This window comes from Stegodyphus dumicola, chromosome 8, assembly GCF_044657685.1.
Source record: "Stegodyphus dumicola isolate Sdum_Otavi_A_Nest chromosome 8, ASM4465768v1".
Taxonomy (NCBI): domain Eukaryota; kingdom Metazoa; phylum Arthropoda; class Arachnida; order Araneae; family Eresidae; genus Stegodyphus; species Stegodyphus dumicola.
Window position 1 is genome coordinate 164141988 of NC_140775.1, and position 18352 is coordinate 164160339.

General features: G+C 36.5%; 1 protein-coding gene and 1 long non-coding RNA gene across 3 annotated transcripts in view; one reads left to right on the forward strand and one right to left on the reverse strand.

The window, feature by feature from the left end:
- Positions 1-18352, reverse strand: part of LOC118185493 (long-chain-fatty-acid--CoA ligase 1-like) — a 236865-nt gene that overhangs the window by 166877 nt on the left and 51636 nt on the right. The gene's annotated exons all lie outside the window — the stretch shown is intronic.
- LOC118204223 (uncharacterized) overlaps positions 1-18352 on the forward strand; it is a 382418-nt gene that overhangs the window by 19790 nt on the left and 344276 nt on the right. The window lies entirely within an intron of this gene.

Genomic DNA, 18352 nt, shown 5'->3' on the forward strand with positions numbered 1-18352 from the left:
GCAAATGAACAAGATAGGAAATAATGATTAGATAAGATAAGAAAGCCTGGACAAGAATAAGCAAGTGGCGCCATCTGTTGGCGAAACCAGAACTAAAACATAATTTCTCTAAAAGCCGAAGGCAAATTTGGATTGGAATTAGGATCGTTAACTAGAACAGAAAGATTTTTATGAATGTGAAATGCCTCTAGAAAATCCAGTTCTCCAATGGAAGATGTTTTTTGAATAATTTTGGCAGCAGAAAAATTGAAAGTGTGATTTTCGGACCAACAATGTTGAGCAACAGAAGACTTATGTGTTTCCTTTTTTCTAACATATGCCTCATGTTCTTTGACGCGAAATTTTAAGGCTCTCTTACTTTGGCCAATGTAAATTAAACCACACTGGCAAGAAATCCTATAAATACCCCAGGAATTCATATCCGGAATGGGGTCCTTGAGTATAGAAGTCGGAATTTTATTGATGGGAGAATAAACAACCCCAAAAGTTAAATTTCTGCAAAATATGTGCAACTTTATAGCTAATTGATGGAAAGAAGGGAATGACAACAGAATTTTTATAATCTCCTAAAATAAGAGTGTGGCTTTTAGTGTGTTGAGATGAGAATTTTTTAACTGCTTGATTAATAATGTTGGGTGAAAAGTCCCTGTCAATAGCAATTGCTTTTAAATAATTTAGTTCTTCATCAAGGGCTAGTTTGGAGGAGCAAACTTGAAGAGCACGGAAAACATAGGAATAAAATGAAGCTATCTTTTGTTTAGTCGGATGACATGATTTAAAGTGTGGTGGAAGGCAAACCGATGAAGGTTTACGGTAAACTGTAGTACTGAAGTTGGATGTGTTACGTGTGACCAGAATGTCGAGAAACGGAAGAGAATTGCAAGTCTCAAGTTCAAAAGTGAACTGAATAGCAGGATCAATAGAATTCATTGTTGAAAGAACTTCATTTAAATCATCTTTATTACCTTCAAACAGGGTAAAAGTATCGTCTACGTAGCGGAACCATGCCGAGAAGTTTAAAGTTTCAAACAATTTTGATACATAATAATGCATGTAGATATCAGCCAGGATGGGACTGAGGGGGCATCCCATGGCTGATCCCTCAGTTTGCTTGTAATATTTATTTTGGAAAACAAAATGTGTTTGTTTCAAACAAACTTGCAATTCTCTTCCGTTTCTCCACATTCTGGTCACACGTAACACATCCAACTTCAGTACTACAGTTTACCGTAAACAAGCAGTTAAAAAATTCTCATCTCAACACACTAAAAGCCACACTCTTACTTTAGGAGATTATAAAAATTCTGCTGTCATTCCCTTCTTTCCATCAATTAGCTATAAAGTTGCACATATTTTGCAGAAATTTAACTTTCGGGTTGTTTATTCTCCCATCAATAAAATTCCGACTTCTATACTCAAGGACTCCATTCCGGATATGAATTCCTGGGGTATTTATAGGATTCCTTGCCAGTGTGGTTTAATTTACATTGGCCAAACTAAGAGAGCCTTAAAATTTCGCGTCAAAGAACATGAGGCATATGTTAGAAAAAAGGAAACACATAAGTCTTCTGTTGCTCAACATTGTTGGTCCGAAAATCACACTTTCAATTTTTCTGCTGCCAAAATTATTCAAAAAACATCTTCCATTGGAGAACTGGATTTTATAGAGGCATTTCACATTCATAAAAATCTTTCTGTTCTAGTTAACGATCCTAATTCCAATCCAAATTTGCCTTCGGCTTTTAGAGAAATTATGTTTTAGTTCTGGTTTCGCCAACAGATGGCGCCACTTGCTTATTCTTGTCCAGGCTTTCTTATCTTATCTAATCATTATTTCCTATCTTGTTCATTTGCGGTTTTGCAGCTGAAGATGGTGGTTCGGTAAAACCATCGAAACTAGTCCTGTGAAAATTTTGTAAATATAACGCTGATTTTTGTTGTTTGACTTCTGAATTAGTATTTATTCAGCGTGTTATTGTGTCTTAATTGAATGTTACTTATTAATATTCATGTATTCGCCTTTTATCGGTAGCGTTCTATTCAAATTGGTAAATTTGTTCGCTTTTGTTTTTCTCACATGCAAATTCTTGATTTCTGCTTTGCAGTGCTTGATTGTGTATTTTCACAGGAACTTTAAATACATCCACATCTTACACTCCTTCAGAAATAATCAATATTTGTGAGATCTGATCATCGTTTTATAATTTTATGCATAATTTTATCTTTCGCAGGTTAATGCAAGTTACACTGCGCCAAAAAAAAGGGACAGTTCTATATTTCCCGCTTTACTGCGCCAGTTGATGAAGTTCAAATTGCGTGTCTCGAAAGCTCTACTTAGGATATATATTATATTTACATATAGCATCTTTCTAATATAGGTATTTTGAGACAAAATCAGACCTTTCCTGAAATGACATCCCAAATTTTTCATATTTCGATTCTACGACTCAAATTATGCCTAAATATTAAATTTTGTGAAATTTCGTGCGAAATTTACGGAGAAATTCAAAAACTATAATCTTGGCGTATATTTTTCAGTTTTCGCCAAGAATAATTTACTCGGTGAACTTCTTAATTTATAGCAACCTATTTTTCTTTTCTTTTTACTTCCTTGTACGAAGTAAAAAGGAAGTATTGTAATCGCGAAAAGTTTCAGGCAGCATATTTCAACGAAAATATCCATTTTGACCGCTATCGAATGCAATTTAACGATGCTTTTGCGTGATATCTGTACATAAGGAGAGAATAAAATACTCTTTTCCTTCAAAAAAATTATAAAACTGCTTTAAAATTAATTCTGAAGAGAATTTTTCGTGATAACTCAAAAACGAGTAGCCTCAGAACATTGAAATTTTGTATATAGGACTGCTATAACATGTAGATGTGCACATCGTATTTTGATTGCAATCGGCCGCACCAAACGTATATAAATATATTTATATATATATATCCACTCTGTTACCCGGCTCAGTGATCTCAGTTTCTTTACTCTTATATGTTTGTAAATTGTACATTTTTTGCTTTAAAAATGATTGAATTATGTTGTTTTTATCTTCCGGTTAAGGGTTTTATGCCTTTAGTAAATCTGTGTGCAATATGGTTAGAATTATCAGCAATTTTAAAGTTGTTTAATTGCCGCTAAGCCTTTTTTTAATGGTGGCCATTGATGTTTACATTTGAAACAGGAGAGTTGTGTATATGTTGCTAATCTAGAGAAACTTAGCTTCGCAACAACAAAGATAACGCATTCATTTATTATTGCCAATTAAATCATGCTTAATTCTTTCTGGAATGTTTTCGAGGAAATAAGTGTTTAAGATTTACTTCGTAAATTTTAATATAGATATTTTGAGTTTTTATGTATTTTTGCCTTTTCGCGAAGTGAGAACTGAATTAATTAAATGAGAAATACTCAATCGTCTGTGAAAAACTGTTTCTTTTTTGTTTTGTTTGCTTAATTTCTTTTATACATCATTGTAGCTTTATTACAGTATTTGAATAGAACATGTGGCAACGATTAGATAATTCTATTCTTTAAATGATATAAACTTTGTGCATTATGAGTTATAATATGAACGAAATATATAAGTTAACTGTTATATAATTATTGGATTATATAACAGTTAACTTAGATTCCGTTATATAATTATTATATAAGTTAACTGTTATAAAATTATTAATACCGTTAAGTGAATCTAGCGCCAGAGTGTCGCTATGGTAAACAAATACTAGAGTGAATTTTAAAGAATGCATTTATTCTATTGTGGTTTATGCGCTGTCGGCGAAGTAGATTTAATTCAATTCAATAAGCTTAAATGAAATGCAAGAAAAATGCGTATAATTTAATATTCCATACAAGGAAGTCATGTGGTGTACACATCAGATTTTTTTTCGTTGTAGACATTCGGAAAAAAGTCATTGTTCATACATTAAAATAATTTTAACTAAGTGCGTTAACCACATTTGGCATTATTATCGCTTTTAACATATATGCCGTATTTCAAAACGCAGCAATATGTAAATTCATGAATTTCTTAGAAACTTTCGAATAAAATACTATAATTTTTTGCAGGTGGGCCTAGATATACATCTACTTAAAAAAAATGTTAAGAATTGTAGGAATACAAATTTTTTTAGAAAAATTTATAAAAGAATATTTAAAAAAGGCAATTAATAAAAATTATAAAAAAATGGGCGAATTATATTTGGATTAAGCCTAAATTTCAAATTCTGGAAGAAGGAATCAAGTAGATTTGATAAAAAAAAAAGAGATAATAATAAATATATATCAAATTGAATCACATTGAGGAGCTAAAACTTTTAGATCTAAGTTTTTAAAAATTACTCATGCAATTTTTACAATTTTTTGCCATAATTTGAGTCATATAATCAAAATATGTAAAAGTATTAACATGTCGTTTTAGAAAATGTCCTATTTTGTGTCAAAATGCATATATTAGAATAATACTATATATAAATGAAATAAATATCCTAAGTCGCGCTTTCGAGACATGAAAAACGCAAGTTGAATTTCGTCAATCGGCCCAGTAGAACGGGAGATACAGAACTGTCCAATTTGGGGGGGGGCAGTGTACCTATTTTTTCATTAAATTGATCTTTTTTTCTAGTAAAAAACGGTTATCCTCTTCTGCATATGAGGCGGAGAGGATACTTCACAAAAAAAAAAAAAAAAAAAAAAAAAAAAAAAAAAAAAAAAAAGCGCTATAAAATCTCTCAGACAAATTAATCATGTGCTAAACATTTCAAATAAAGTAAATAATGATATAAATTAGACTTTCAAATTGTTATAATTTTCAGAAACGCCTGAAATGCAAAGCAAAATGTTTTGCTTGGGTTCTTTTATAAGAAATTTATTAATAAGTTGTTCTTTATCATATTAAAGATAATACATACAAAGAGACAACAAAAGAGAAAAGGCAATTTGAAAACTTTACATTAAAACTGGCTTATCTATTTTCAGAATGTTTATATATATGTGTGTGTAAGTTAGAAATATAAAAATTGTAAGATTTAAAACTAATTGCAATATTTTAATCTGATATTTGAACTCAAATTTCAGTTTTACACAACACTAAATTAAGCAGTTACAATAGGTTTAAGAACAAATAGGCAGTTTATTCTAGTTTAGTTGCAGTTTATCCAACTAGTTTAAGAATAAATAGGGAAGAATTTAAAGAACTAAAACCTTACATTTAAAATGAGTTGTTCAAAGTTGCAAAGCCATTTGGCAAGGAAAACATTCTTATGATATATTTTCGTCGTAAATAAACGCCACATCATAATTTATGTTTTATTCAATAAAGCATAATTGTTGAAGAACCAACCAGAATTGTTGAAGCTGTATATTTATTTTGCTGGATCGCCTATGTACGAGATTTGCAAAAAGTATTTCTCTCAAGTGGCGATGCATTCTATATTTACAGTGCACCAGGAAAAAAGAAACCTACCGAATATTCCTTCGATTGATTAAATAAATAAATAAAATCTGAAAGGTTTCAGATTTTAAATTATGTATGTCCAAAGGGGCGCTTTTTTAACATTTTGTGTGTTACCGTTATTTATTAAATATCATGTTCTTTGCACTTAAACCATAAAATTCCGTTCAATAGCATGTCGCAAAATAATTTTAAAATGAGCCTATCTTTAGTATTTCCGATACACATTTCCGCACGCTGCAGATATAAAACTTATTCCGCTGTAGAGTGTTACCATTGCTCGCTTTCAAATCCTTGAGTTTGCTAATCAAAAATTCGTTAAAGGTTTACAAAATATGAAATCGATAATAAAACAGATTCCAAATTTCAAATTTGGTCTTCCACATGCCCATATTCGTCAGGATAGGAGGATGACGTCATTCAAAATTCGATGGCTCTATGTCCCGTTGTTTTATCACAATACGAGTAATATACATACATTATGTAGATTTTTCATTATTTAATTTCTTCAAATATAATGCAGGCCTCTAACATTTGGTGGCAACAGTTTGAAAAGTGAAACATACATTGATAGTGATTGAACGCAAAATCGCAAACGAAAACAATAGTCCTTCAGGGACAAAGCCCCTTTAGACTAAAAATAATAGAAAGAAGAAAGAGAGAGAGAGAGAGAGAGAGAGAGAGAAAGATCGAATCTGTAATACGAAAAAGCATCCATAGGAAAAAGAATCACATATAAATAACTGGACGAATTTCCATGTTGTGGAAAGAAATATAAATTACAGAATTTAGGGATCATATAGATATTGCTTCAAATTTTATGCAGAGATAAATGATTTTAGTGCAATTATATGCGAAATTGTTGTATTTTTTTGTATAATGTAACATGAAAATCTATAGGAGCGAAGTTAGAAAAGTAATACTGTAGCAAGTCTATTTAAGATTGAATAAATGGATATCTTGCTAAATTGACGAGAAATCACCAAACTAGCACCAAAACGAGAAATCACCAAAACTTTGATTATTAATTTTTGTCGCCATATTTAGCGAGAAATCTAAAAACGTTTCCACATTTGGCGACCTTTTGGTTCGATCCCTGTACCACCGTAATATTTATTGTAATTGAATAAATGCAATTGATCACGATATTAGTGTAACCATGATTCGGCCCTCATATAGTACCTTCCAGTAATTTTGAGATGCAGAGAATACTAGAAATATCTCAGCGGTTGGGTGAGAACTATATAAGACTTGAGACAGCATCTAGTCTCAGTTGTTTTTTCTGAGCTGTTAGTTTCGAGCGACTTCAGGATATTGAAAGCTTCGCATTTTAGTTGCGCTTTGCACTGCATTGTGTTTAACGTTCTTAGCAGTTTGAAATGTATCTACTGACTGTACTCTGTGATACTGTAAACACCTGTGTGATTATTTCTGTGGAACGCTTCAGAACTCTGAAGGTTTTCTTTTGATAAAATAAATTTTATCAAAAGTCTACCAACAGAGCTTTATGTATTCAATCTACTGTGAACTCATACGTATGCCACAGCATTGAACGTAGTATCATATAAATATAATCATATTATTATATAAATATTAAAAATATTATATGCTATGCCATACATAATCATATTATCATATAAATATTCAAAATGTTATATGAAAATCTCCAACTATTTATTTTGAATTTTAGCATTTCTACACACATGAATTTGAATCTCATACTTCTTTATTAGGATTTTACCACTGTAAAAAACGTACTTAAGAAAATCGTCTTTCGAAAATTTAATATAAATGGCTGTCTTTAATGTTATTACACGCATACGGTTCACAAACAGAGTAAGTAATTCATCTTGGACAAATGCTGGACATATATTACATGCCTGTTTCCAATTTTAGTTTACATATTTTACAAAAACGTGCACGGGATTTAAAACTATTGAAAAATAAAAGTACTTTTTATTTGATTCATTTCTTATTTGAATCATTAATCTGCGAAGAGAAATCTATTTGGGGAAACGTTTAGAAACATACCTATACAAAATCGAAATGCATAAAATATTAAAAATTAAAATTCTTACAGGGCTACTATTTCTAGCACCATAAATATCAGGAAATGATTGTAGTAAACGATTACTATACATAGATTGTATTGTTTTAAATTTCATTTTACAAATTACATGACAATTGACATGCTTACTTACATGTTTATGGTCATTGAGATGGTTTAAATATGCAGGGTGTCCCAAAACGACCGCATAAACTCTGCACAGCTGGATTCCTCGTTGGGAGTACATAAAAACTGCCCAAAGAAGAATTCCTGTACGATCCATAGTTTACGAGAAAAATACGAAAAACAAAGTATGACGTCACTACCGGTGCAAGAAAAAACACTTTATTGAACATATCAACAGCAGTATATGCACAATTTAAAGCAGGTGTTCAAAGTGTCCACCGTGCATGTCGACGCAGGCTTGAGCACGCCGTGGAATGGCTGTCATCACACGTTGCAGCATCGCGGGTCCACCGAAGTACAAGTAGCATGCAGACGAGCAACTAAGTCCATTGGGGTTGTCACTACGTTTCGATACAACCAGTTCCTTGAGATGGCCCCATAGGAAAAATTCCAACGGTGAACTGGAGAACGTGGCGGCCATAGAACCGGACTCTCACGTCCGATCCAGCGGCCCGAGTGTTCCATATCTAGCCAACCACGTACAGGAGCACAGAAATGCCCCGGAGCAGCATCATGCTGGAACCAAAGTCCCTGTATTACCGCTAATGGTATGTCATCGAGGAACACAGTTAAGACCTCATTGTGAAACACCAAGTACGACTGTCCCGAGAGCCGTTCAGGCAACAGATATGGTCCAAGCAGGCGATCCCCGAGTATGCCGGCCCACACGTTAAGGAACCAACGTTCCTGATGTTCCTGCGGCCGGATTGCATGCGGATTGACCTGGGACCACATATGGCTATTCACCGCATCACCAGTGAAACATGATTCATCGGTTCACAGGATATGTGCAATGAAACCATTATCTGTGTTCTGTTGCTGGAACAGCCATTTACAAAAGGCTACGCGTTTTTGAAAGTCATCTGGCTTCAGACCTTGCACGGTTGTGTACCGAAATGGGTGTAGCCTATCAGACCGTAGAAGCCTGTGCACAGTACTTTTACGCAAAGTTATCTCACGGGCTAATGCGCGTATGCTTATCTCGGGCGTCTCTTCTATCTGCTGCAGTATTGCATCCGCCTGTGCTACCGTCAGGCCGCTCCGCTGTCTTCCAGTATCGTGAAGATTGGCTGTTGGCAAGGGAGGACGGCGGGATGGATATCGACGGGCATATTCCCTAGCAGTTCGTAAGGCATTTCTATTACATCGGACGTACTACATCAAGTACATGTTGCAGTAGTCACGAACGGAATACATGGCCACCATACGAAGCTTCTACGGTCTGAGAGGCTACACCTATTTCGGTACACAACCGTGCAAGGTCTGAAACCAGATGACTTTCAGAAACGCGTGGCCTTCTGTGAATGGCTGTTGCGGTAGCTGCAAGATGCAGACATTTAAATACCAGTTCAATGGCGGCTTAACGTCATTCAACGGCGCGCGCGCATGCATGACGCGATATGCGCGGCGAACATTTTAAACATTATCTTCTGGAAAGATATGCCAATACTGTTCTTTGATACGCCCAATAAAGTATCTTTTCCTTGCACCGGCAGTGACGTCATAATTTGCTTTTCGTATTTTTCTCGTAAACTGTGGATCGTACAGGAACGCTTCTTTGGTCAGTTTTTATGTACCCCAACGAGGAATCTAACTGTGCAGAGTTTATGCGGTTTATGCGGCCTGTATAGCAGTTGAATATTCGCTTCAAACTTGTGAATTTGCTATCAGTTGTTTGTAGGCAAAATGCATAAGATTTGATTAATGTTTTTCGAAACAGTACGAATTCTAGCCTTTATATTCATATATTATTACGGATTTAAAATTTGTCTGAATTTTTTAATGAGAAATTCTATTATTTTTTATCGATATTATTATTATTATCAAAGTTATTGATATTCATGTAAGCAATAGCTCTGTTACAATTAAGTTCGTTTAACCAATAAGTTACTTTTATTTCACATTTTTACTATACATTCTTACTTAGTTATGCAACTCTTTCCTTCCAGAAAGTTATGTATATATTTACGTAGTAAGTGTAGGTGCATAGGAAATTTTAAACGAAACAGTAGAAGTGTCTGTATGTCTGAACGACAGAGCTGAGGAGAGAAGGAGATACACGGAGCCGCGTTTGGAATGAATTACCTGTTGGTGAATGTCTAATGGTCATCCTTGGCCAGCGTGAAAGAAACGATCGAAATACCTGTCCAAATGCTAAGTTGCAACTAAACTTTTGTAAGTTTTTTTTCTCCTCCTCTCTCCATGCCTTCGTGGTATAACAGTAGCACATTCGGCACGTATTTGAGAGGTCCAGGTTCGAGTCCTGGCGAGAGAGGGCATTGCTCAGTTTTTGTGTTTCCTACTTCAAAAATCCTAATGACACTACAGTGGCGCCCGAAGTAAAAGGTCGTGGATGATGATTCTTCACCACCAGGAATTGGCGATTGGGTCCCCTAATTCTCAATCTCCCTTTAAAAGGGGGCAGTGTATAAAGTATTTTCTTCCTCCTCTCTGCAGGCCTTTGTAGTGTAACAATAGCACATTCGGTGCATATTCGAGAGGTCCGGTTGGAGACCCGGCGAGGGCACACAGCTTTCTGTCCGCATGGACGTTTACACTTCCTTCGCAAAAATTCACTATTAGGTTCCATTAGAACTCACATAAAGCTAGCTGTATTACAACTACGCACTTCAAATCTGACACTTTGGCGTAACGACTCACTTTTTCAGCATGTTCTATTAGCATCCATAACCTTCCTTAACTATTTATTTTAAATTTGTAATTAAGCACGTAATTTGTAACTAAGAAAAATTAAAATTTGTAAATTGAACAAATCTCACACAGTCTTTTCTCGAAATGACCTGAAAAAACTGTAAATTCTTTTTTGCTATATGTAAGCAAAATCAGATGAATATCTACTCATTTAAATCGTAAAAGACGGTATGATAGTTGGTTTTATGTGCTAGATCTCGAATCACAAGTATTAATTGAAATGATGTCGTATAATAAATATTTCCAGATTTTACTTAGTAAAATGTCAATAATTCCATAATGTAATAACGTTTGAAGATTTAATCGAAACATTAGTGGAAGCAGATTTATCTGATGAGAACGTTTCTAATAAAATTTATCGAAAGATAAATCGATATATTATTATAATGATCAAATTAATTTGTCATCGTCCCATTGCCATTTATGATCATAATTAAAATGATGTGTCATTATGTGTCTTATAAATTAATAAAGACGTAATAAACCTGTAGACTCATTAGGTGTTTTGAACCAGAAGACTTGAAAAATGAGCAATGCAGTCTCCGGGACTCGAACCTGGACCTTTCGAATACACGCCGAGTGTGCTACCGTTACATCACGAAGGCATGCAGAAAGCAGGGAGAAAATACCTTATAAAGCAATTAAAGTAAAAGACATGATATTGCATTCTTCTTATAGCATTATTAAAAGGATACATTGCTGGGGCAATGCTTCCCACAAATTTTAAAAGAGGTCATCAGAACAACGAACTAAATAGAAAATTGAAATTATTTATAAAAAATGTTAAGTGTAAATAAAAGTTTTAATAGTCTGGAAAAGAATAAAAATTCTTTTATATAATAAATTAAAAATAACGTACTTTTAATTTTATACTTTTTAATATGCATACGTTTAATACAAAAATCATGCATTCTTAATACATTAAAAACTCAAATGCAATTTTTATGTAAAATTCAAATACTTAACGCAAACGTTTTATCTTAATTAATTTTAACTCGACATAGTAACGAATGTTTCTTTGATTGTATTACAAAGAAATAATTAATTCCGAAGAAATACCACTTTTTAACAGTCTGGGAAAAATTCAATATTTAAATAATATATTCAATATACAAATTAAGTTTTTGGAAAAAAAAATAATTATCTAACGCAGGCACTGTAACTAGAGCATGTGTCTCTTAAAAATACACATCAAAATTATTTAGAAGGTTACATTATCAAAAGTTTTATCTTGAATTCATAATTAAAAAAAAACTATGTACTCAATAGGAAACGTAAAACTATTTGTAGTTTCATTAGATCACATCCCACTCACTAGAATTTTCGAATAAAATATAGAAGCCTTTTATATTTTCCAAAAGGAATTCTTTATTCCACTATATTTTTATGAAACGACCGTTTAGTTGTAATTTATGAGGAACTTTTATTTCAAAATGTTCAACTCCTTCACTTAGTCCACTACTGGCAGTCCATCCCTTTTGTTGTTATTAGCCCAAAAGGGCGTTAGCCCGAATGGTTTATTTGTCTCCAAACGGGATTTGCCAAAGTAATCACTTTAAACATCTGAATCACTTTTCAAATTGTTGTTACGAAATATTATAGCCCTGTATTACTTTTAAAGAAATTAAATAATGGAGAATTTGCAAGAACGTTGTAAGGATTATATTAATTTCTTTAACAGTTAAATTTCGAGTTAAGTTCCTTTCCTGTCTTCCTGAATTTCAACTTACAACTTCCGGCCAGAATTTAGTTTTAGAATCGCGTTTGAATGCAAATGAGGAAGAGCAGTATTTAACCGCTAAGTTCTACTGTATTAGTTAGGTGACAGGTGACGGAGGACGAGGACGCCTGATGTTTAACATAGGTAAACAGGCATATGCCCCGCGTCCTCCACTATCTAGTGGCAACAACTCCCTGGAGCCTCATCAGGCTGCCTCGGGAGTATATTTGAATCTTAATGAAAAAGTTACATGGCCAGTGCAAATATGGTATTAATGTATACACATGATGCAGAACAAATATAGAGCTAATTAAATGACATGGTGCTGAGTAGATGCAGCACAGGTGAAGAACGAGTAAATACACTTGGTACAAAGTAAATATGAGGCCAATAAATATACATGGTGCAGAGCTGATATGATACTAATAGCAAAGCAGATATATTACGAATAAAACACATTGTGCAAATAAATATTAAGGTAGATAAAGATACATATGATAGTATATGAGTAATAAGTGCTAATAGAAACGTATGATACAGAGAGCTGATTTGATGCTTATAGGAAGGCATGCTACAGAGTCGTTATAATACTGTGCTTGTATAGTACTAATAAGGACACATGACAGCGTTAAAGGTCATTAAATATTTACTATTGTGCAAGAGTTCTCAAACCAGTTTAAGTTCTGTTTAGGTATAAGATATAAGGTATGCGTGTGTAAATTGTAGTTTCCTGGATAAATGCAGTGGAAAACCTTATATTGATTAAATGGGCTGGCAGATATCCTGACCTAGTGCCGCGATAAATTTTATAATTTTACATATTGCATTAATGCTTCCCTTGTGCTTAATTATCAGTCGGTGGTAGGCAGTTATGTTGTTCGTGGGCATGAAAAGATGCATGGTATCTGTCAGAGGGCACCAGAATAGGTAGTGGTCCGGCGTTCCGTCTTCTCCACAGACACAGATGTCTGTATTTGATATCCCATGTCGATGAAAGTAAGACTGGAACGGTCCGTGACCTGTTATGTAGTTTACCAAAGGAGCAATGGCGATAAGGCGGTCAGTTGATACCTTTGAAATACGCTCATAGGTGCGCCTCCCTGTTTCCGCATTAGTCCATTCTTCTTGCCATTGTCGTATTGCTTGTCCCTGCAAATGACGCTTTAGATAGGATGGTGGGGCAGGAATATTTATTTCTTGTGCTTCGAGATTGCTTGCAGCATCCTTAGCCAAACGGTCAGCTGCTTCATTTCCCTGGTTGCCATCGTGGGTTTTGACCCAAACCATGGTAATTTTAGTGTGACGATTATGCTGCAGGATGTCTTGCAAGTTAATGATGCTCGGCGATACATGGTGTTGATTTTCTATTGCATTTATTGCTGAAAGGCTGTCCGTGTATATGGTAGCTGCCTGTATATTGTTGTTGAGAATATGCTGTACCGCTGCTGTGAGAGCAGTAACTTCCGCCTGAAAGACGTTGTTTTCCGGTTTCAGATGTCCTTTCCATGTGTATTCGGTGTTGGAACCATCATAGTGTATAAAGGCACTACCTACTCCATGTTCATGCTTCGAGCCATCCGTGTATATCTTCGTGAGGGTGTCTCGATGAAGGCAGTTGGATTTAACTGTGCGTATGCCTGTCCCTTTTATTGAGGGATGTGTACGCAATACGTCGCCCCGATGCTCATATTGGACTGGGCTATAGGTAGTGTTTCCAAATGTCGCATCTCGGCGCAAGTGGATCAGTTGGGCATATGCAGATTCCATTAAGGCTTTGATATGCAGTGGTATGATACCAGCTAGTACCTGTGCTGCATTTGTGGCTGTAGTTCGATATGCTTTGCATAGGTTTATCGCAAAAGGTCTTTGCAAGGCTGATAGTTGACGGATTTTTCTGGCTCCCATTGGGTTTGCCCAGATTGGGGCTGCATATAATGCGATTTTCTCTGCAACTGTGAGATATAACAGTTTCTGAAAATGGAGGCTCTGACCCCAATTCTTGCCCTGAAATTGGCGCGCTGTTCTCGCTATTCGAGATGTTTTAACACGAAGGTCTTGTATATGAGGAATAAAGGTTAGACCGGAGTCCCATGTTACTCCTAGATATTTAAGATTTTTAACGAACTTAATATTTCTCCCGTTTAATTTAATACAGGGCCGTCGTGTTGGATTTGTTCCTGGCCTTGGAATGATTAACGCTGTTGACTTTTCTGTTGATATTTGAAGCTTAAGTCGAGTGCAGTAGTCAGCAAAAAGTGTGCAGACTTCTGTGCCGTTTTTCTCCAGTTCGTTGCGTGTGCGTCCTCGCACCAGGAGTGCAGCATCATCTGCGTAGGCGACAACTCGCGTGTGTGCGGGCCAGTCTGCAGCGAGCACTTCGTTAAATGTGATGTTCCATAGGAGGGGCCCCGCGCAAGAGCCTTGCGGGCAACCTCTCACTTGGGCTTTGGATGAAACACCTGCATCGTGGGACATTATTAACATACGATCTTGTAAGTAGCTTGTGATTGTTAGATAAAGGTTGGTCGGGCATTTTGCATTGCGTAAAGCTTGTTTGATTGCTGGCCACCACAGAGTATCAAATGCGCTTGCCAGGTCAATCGAAATGAAAGCTGTATGCATATTATCATTTCTATTCTTCTGGATGCAATCCTTGATTGTTGAAAGGGCTTGAACGGTGGAAGATCCTATGCGGAAACCGAATTGTCTGACACTTAGATATTTGGTCTTGTGCAGATGGTGACGAAGTCGATTAACAATCAGCTTTTCATACACTTTGCCCAGTGCAGACAACAAGCAGATTGGCCTGTAAGACCGCGGTTCAGCTGGATTTTTGAATTTTTTCAAGAACAAGACTACCTGTCCCTTCTTAAATACGGTTGGGAAGAGCTTTGCCTGAAGTAATTTATTGAAGAATTTAGTGAAGAAATCTGGATTGGCTTTATATGCAACTTTAATTATTGAATAGTCCAGGCCATCCGGTCCTGGGGCTTTTTTCAGGGGTAGGTAGCGAAATACATGAGCGATTTCTTTTGCTGAGAAAGCATAATCATCTGGCGTATCTGGGATAGTTGTATTGTTTCGCACTGCACGTTGTTCCAGTGTATCTTCATGCGGATCGTCCTTTGCAAAAATTTCGTCAAGAAGGGTGGCAGCTGTAAACCCCGCTGGGTTTGTTGAAAGACTGGCTGTTGGAACCTGTGCATGAATTTGTGCTGGTTTGAATACCTTCTGTGTTGCAATCTTATGTAAGATCCCGTAGGGATTCGTATTGTTGTTACAGAAGGTACGCCAGCTTGTCACTTTTGCAGCGAGAATATTCTTCTTATATTTAGCCCACTCTTGCCGGTATGTAGTCAGAATCTGTGCTTTGGTCTCTCCGTCCACGTTGCCTCTTAGTCTGCGGCGCAAAGCTCTGCATTTTTGTCTTTGTTGCCTTAGTTCGCCGGTCCACCAAGAGATTCCTTGTAATTTCTTGGTTGTACGGAGGGGTAAAATTTGTTGACATATTTCATTAAGTTCCTCTAGAAGTCCTTGTGCAAGGGTATCAAGGTGTTCTGAGTTGTTGCAAGATTCTAGCTGCAATTCTTTTGCTTGCAGGAGACGAGTAAAGGCCTGGGTCAATTGTCTAACCTTGTTACCTGGCAGCCTATAGCGTTTAATTATAGAAATGGTGGTATCTGTTTGTATAGTAAATTCTACGTATTTATGATCTGAACAACTTTCAGAGTCTGAGACATGCCATGAATGTATGTTGTTAGCAATATCATAAGTTGAGATCGTTAAGTCTGGCCATCCTTGATTGTACGAATTATCGAATGTAGGTGGTGCATTCGTTGTATTGTGCAATTGTAAATCGTTTGCCGCAATATAATCTTCAAGCTTCTGCCCTTTTGGATTTGTGGTACTATACCCCCATATAATATGATGGGCATTAAAGTCGCCTCCTATGACTTGAGCTGTGTTTGGAAATTTTCTACTTGTTTCGCTTATGTGGGCGACAGTGCTGCCAATTGCATCTGTTGGTGGTGAATACACCGAAGTAAGGATAAATTGCATATTTTCAAAAATGATTAGAATGGCGACATAATCCCTATGCAGCTTGATGACTTGTGGTGTCCATGCGGGGTTGCAGCAGGCAATTGCTACTCTAGGAGCAAGATCTGCCGTCGGGGACTCCTTTTGGTATATTTTCCATGCAATAGGTAAGCTAGCGACGTGACCTTCTCTACAGTATGGTTCCTGCATGATTACGAGGTCTATGTCGTTGGAAATAACTTGCGTGAGGACATGAGATGTTGCTGCCTCAGCCCTTTGAAGATTGATTTGCAGGCATTTGATGATACTTGTGCTTAGTGTACCTATGTTCCTGCTTGATGGAGGTATAGTATGTGGAGAGAGAATCTGCATATGATTATTGTTATTATTAGATTGGATTACAGGCGTGTTGTTGTTAGCATTAGTAGCAGATGGACTATTCATAGATAGTGCTGCGTTTGATCCGTTCGACGTATCTCGTGTATGTTGGACAGGCAACATCATATGCTGGATGGTCGCAAGCTTTATTGTCTCGGTTGCGGTAGTTACTGTCTGCACAGTTGATGCATGTGGCTCGTCTGGCTTGACAATCTTTGATTGCATGATCCCCCGAGCAGTATGCACAATAGATTTTATTTTGGCATCCCTGCTGGGTATGGCCAAATGCTTGACAGCGGTAGCACCTCTTAGTGTTGAAGTACTCTGAGATTCGATGTGCCCGCCAGCCGATGAGTAGTTTTCTGGAGCGCATGAATTGTTGGAAGGCATCGGGATTACATTCGACAATCCACTTGACTGTGTTACTCCTTTCTTTGAGCCTGTACAGAATTTTGGCATTATTCTTGTTAATATGGAGTTCTAAACTGATGACTCGTCCAAGTTCCTCCTGTGTAACGCTTAATGGGATATTGTATATAACAACACTGGGAAGCCTTGTGCTTGGGATCTTGGTTTGCAAGAATTCTTTAGCCTTTTCAGTCTGCAGTTTTTCCGAGAGTGCGTGAATGTCCTCCTTTGTATGGCAATCCACTGCAAGTCCTTCCTGCGGAATGTATCTTAATGCTGCTACTTGAACTCCCAATGTGGGTAACGGAAATTCAGCAGTCAATTTTTCTTTTAACACTTTCCTGGATGTTGTGGACGGGTCTTTAGGGTAGATCAGCAAGGTGTGTTTAGGCTTTTGCGCCGTTACACTTGCGTAGGACTTTCGATTGTCTGTTGCCTTTTGCGCTAGATTAGGTGCAGCTGTGATGTGTTGCTGTTGACTTGCTAGTTCACACGCGAAAATACTCGATGTGTTGACTGCTTTATCGACGGTATCCGGAGGTGGGATATACTCAGATACTCCCAAAGCCAGAATTCGGAAGGCTTCAACAGTGTCTATCAGTTGCTTTCGCAAGCCTAGGGATAGAATATTTTTGCCACCTCGAAAGGAAGTTGCGATCTTTTTAATTTCGTCAGTGAGTTTATCAATCTTCTCATTATAGCTTATGTCCGAGGTAATGAATGTTTGCAAAACAAATTCTCTCGAGTAAGTGGAGGAATCTGTGTCACTCATCGTATGGGAAAGGATCTAAGTTTCTCTGTACAGTACTGCGTTTCGTGCTGAATTTTCTATCTGGAATACAGGAAAAAGTCAAATTTTCTTACCTTGGCAGCAGTATTTCATCTGTCCTTCATCTGTATAAAGGTATTCCATAGTAATCCAGAGGCACATAGACACTGAAACACAACACTGCACTGTAATAGGAAGTCAAACTACGCAATTTTGCAGTCTGAAAATTCTAAGTTAATAAATGTCGAAAAAAATTATATCTTTGGAACCAGTGGACCGATCACGACCAAAATTTGAAACTTCTGCTTCTGAAGATAGATGATGAAGATTGCCGTTTATTACAGCATGATACAGCAATTAGGAAATTAATTAGCAGGCAGCTAATAAAGTGTCCACTTCATAAAAGGAAAGCCGTTGCGAATGTCCTTGACGAAAACGCGCTACCCCGAGGGGGGGGGACGGTGGCACCTAACGGTCGAAAATGCAGCGTGAGCGAAAAAAGCTCTAAATTAAATGAGTAATTTCTGCATAATTATTCAACCAATTATCCAATCTTGATGAAACTTCAAAATACTGCTGAGATGATCCTCTATCCGGCTATGTAAAAATCCGGCTGCTAGGACGTCCGTCGGTGTATC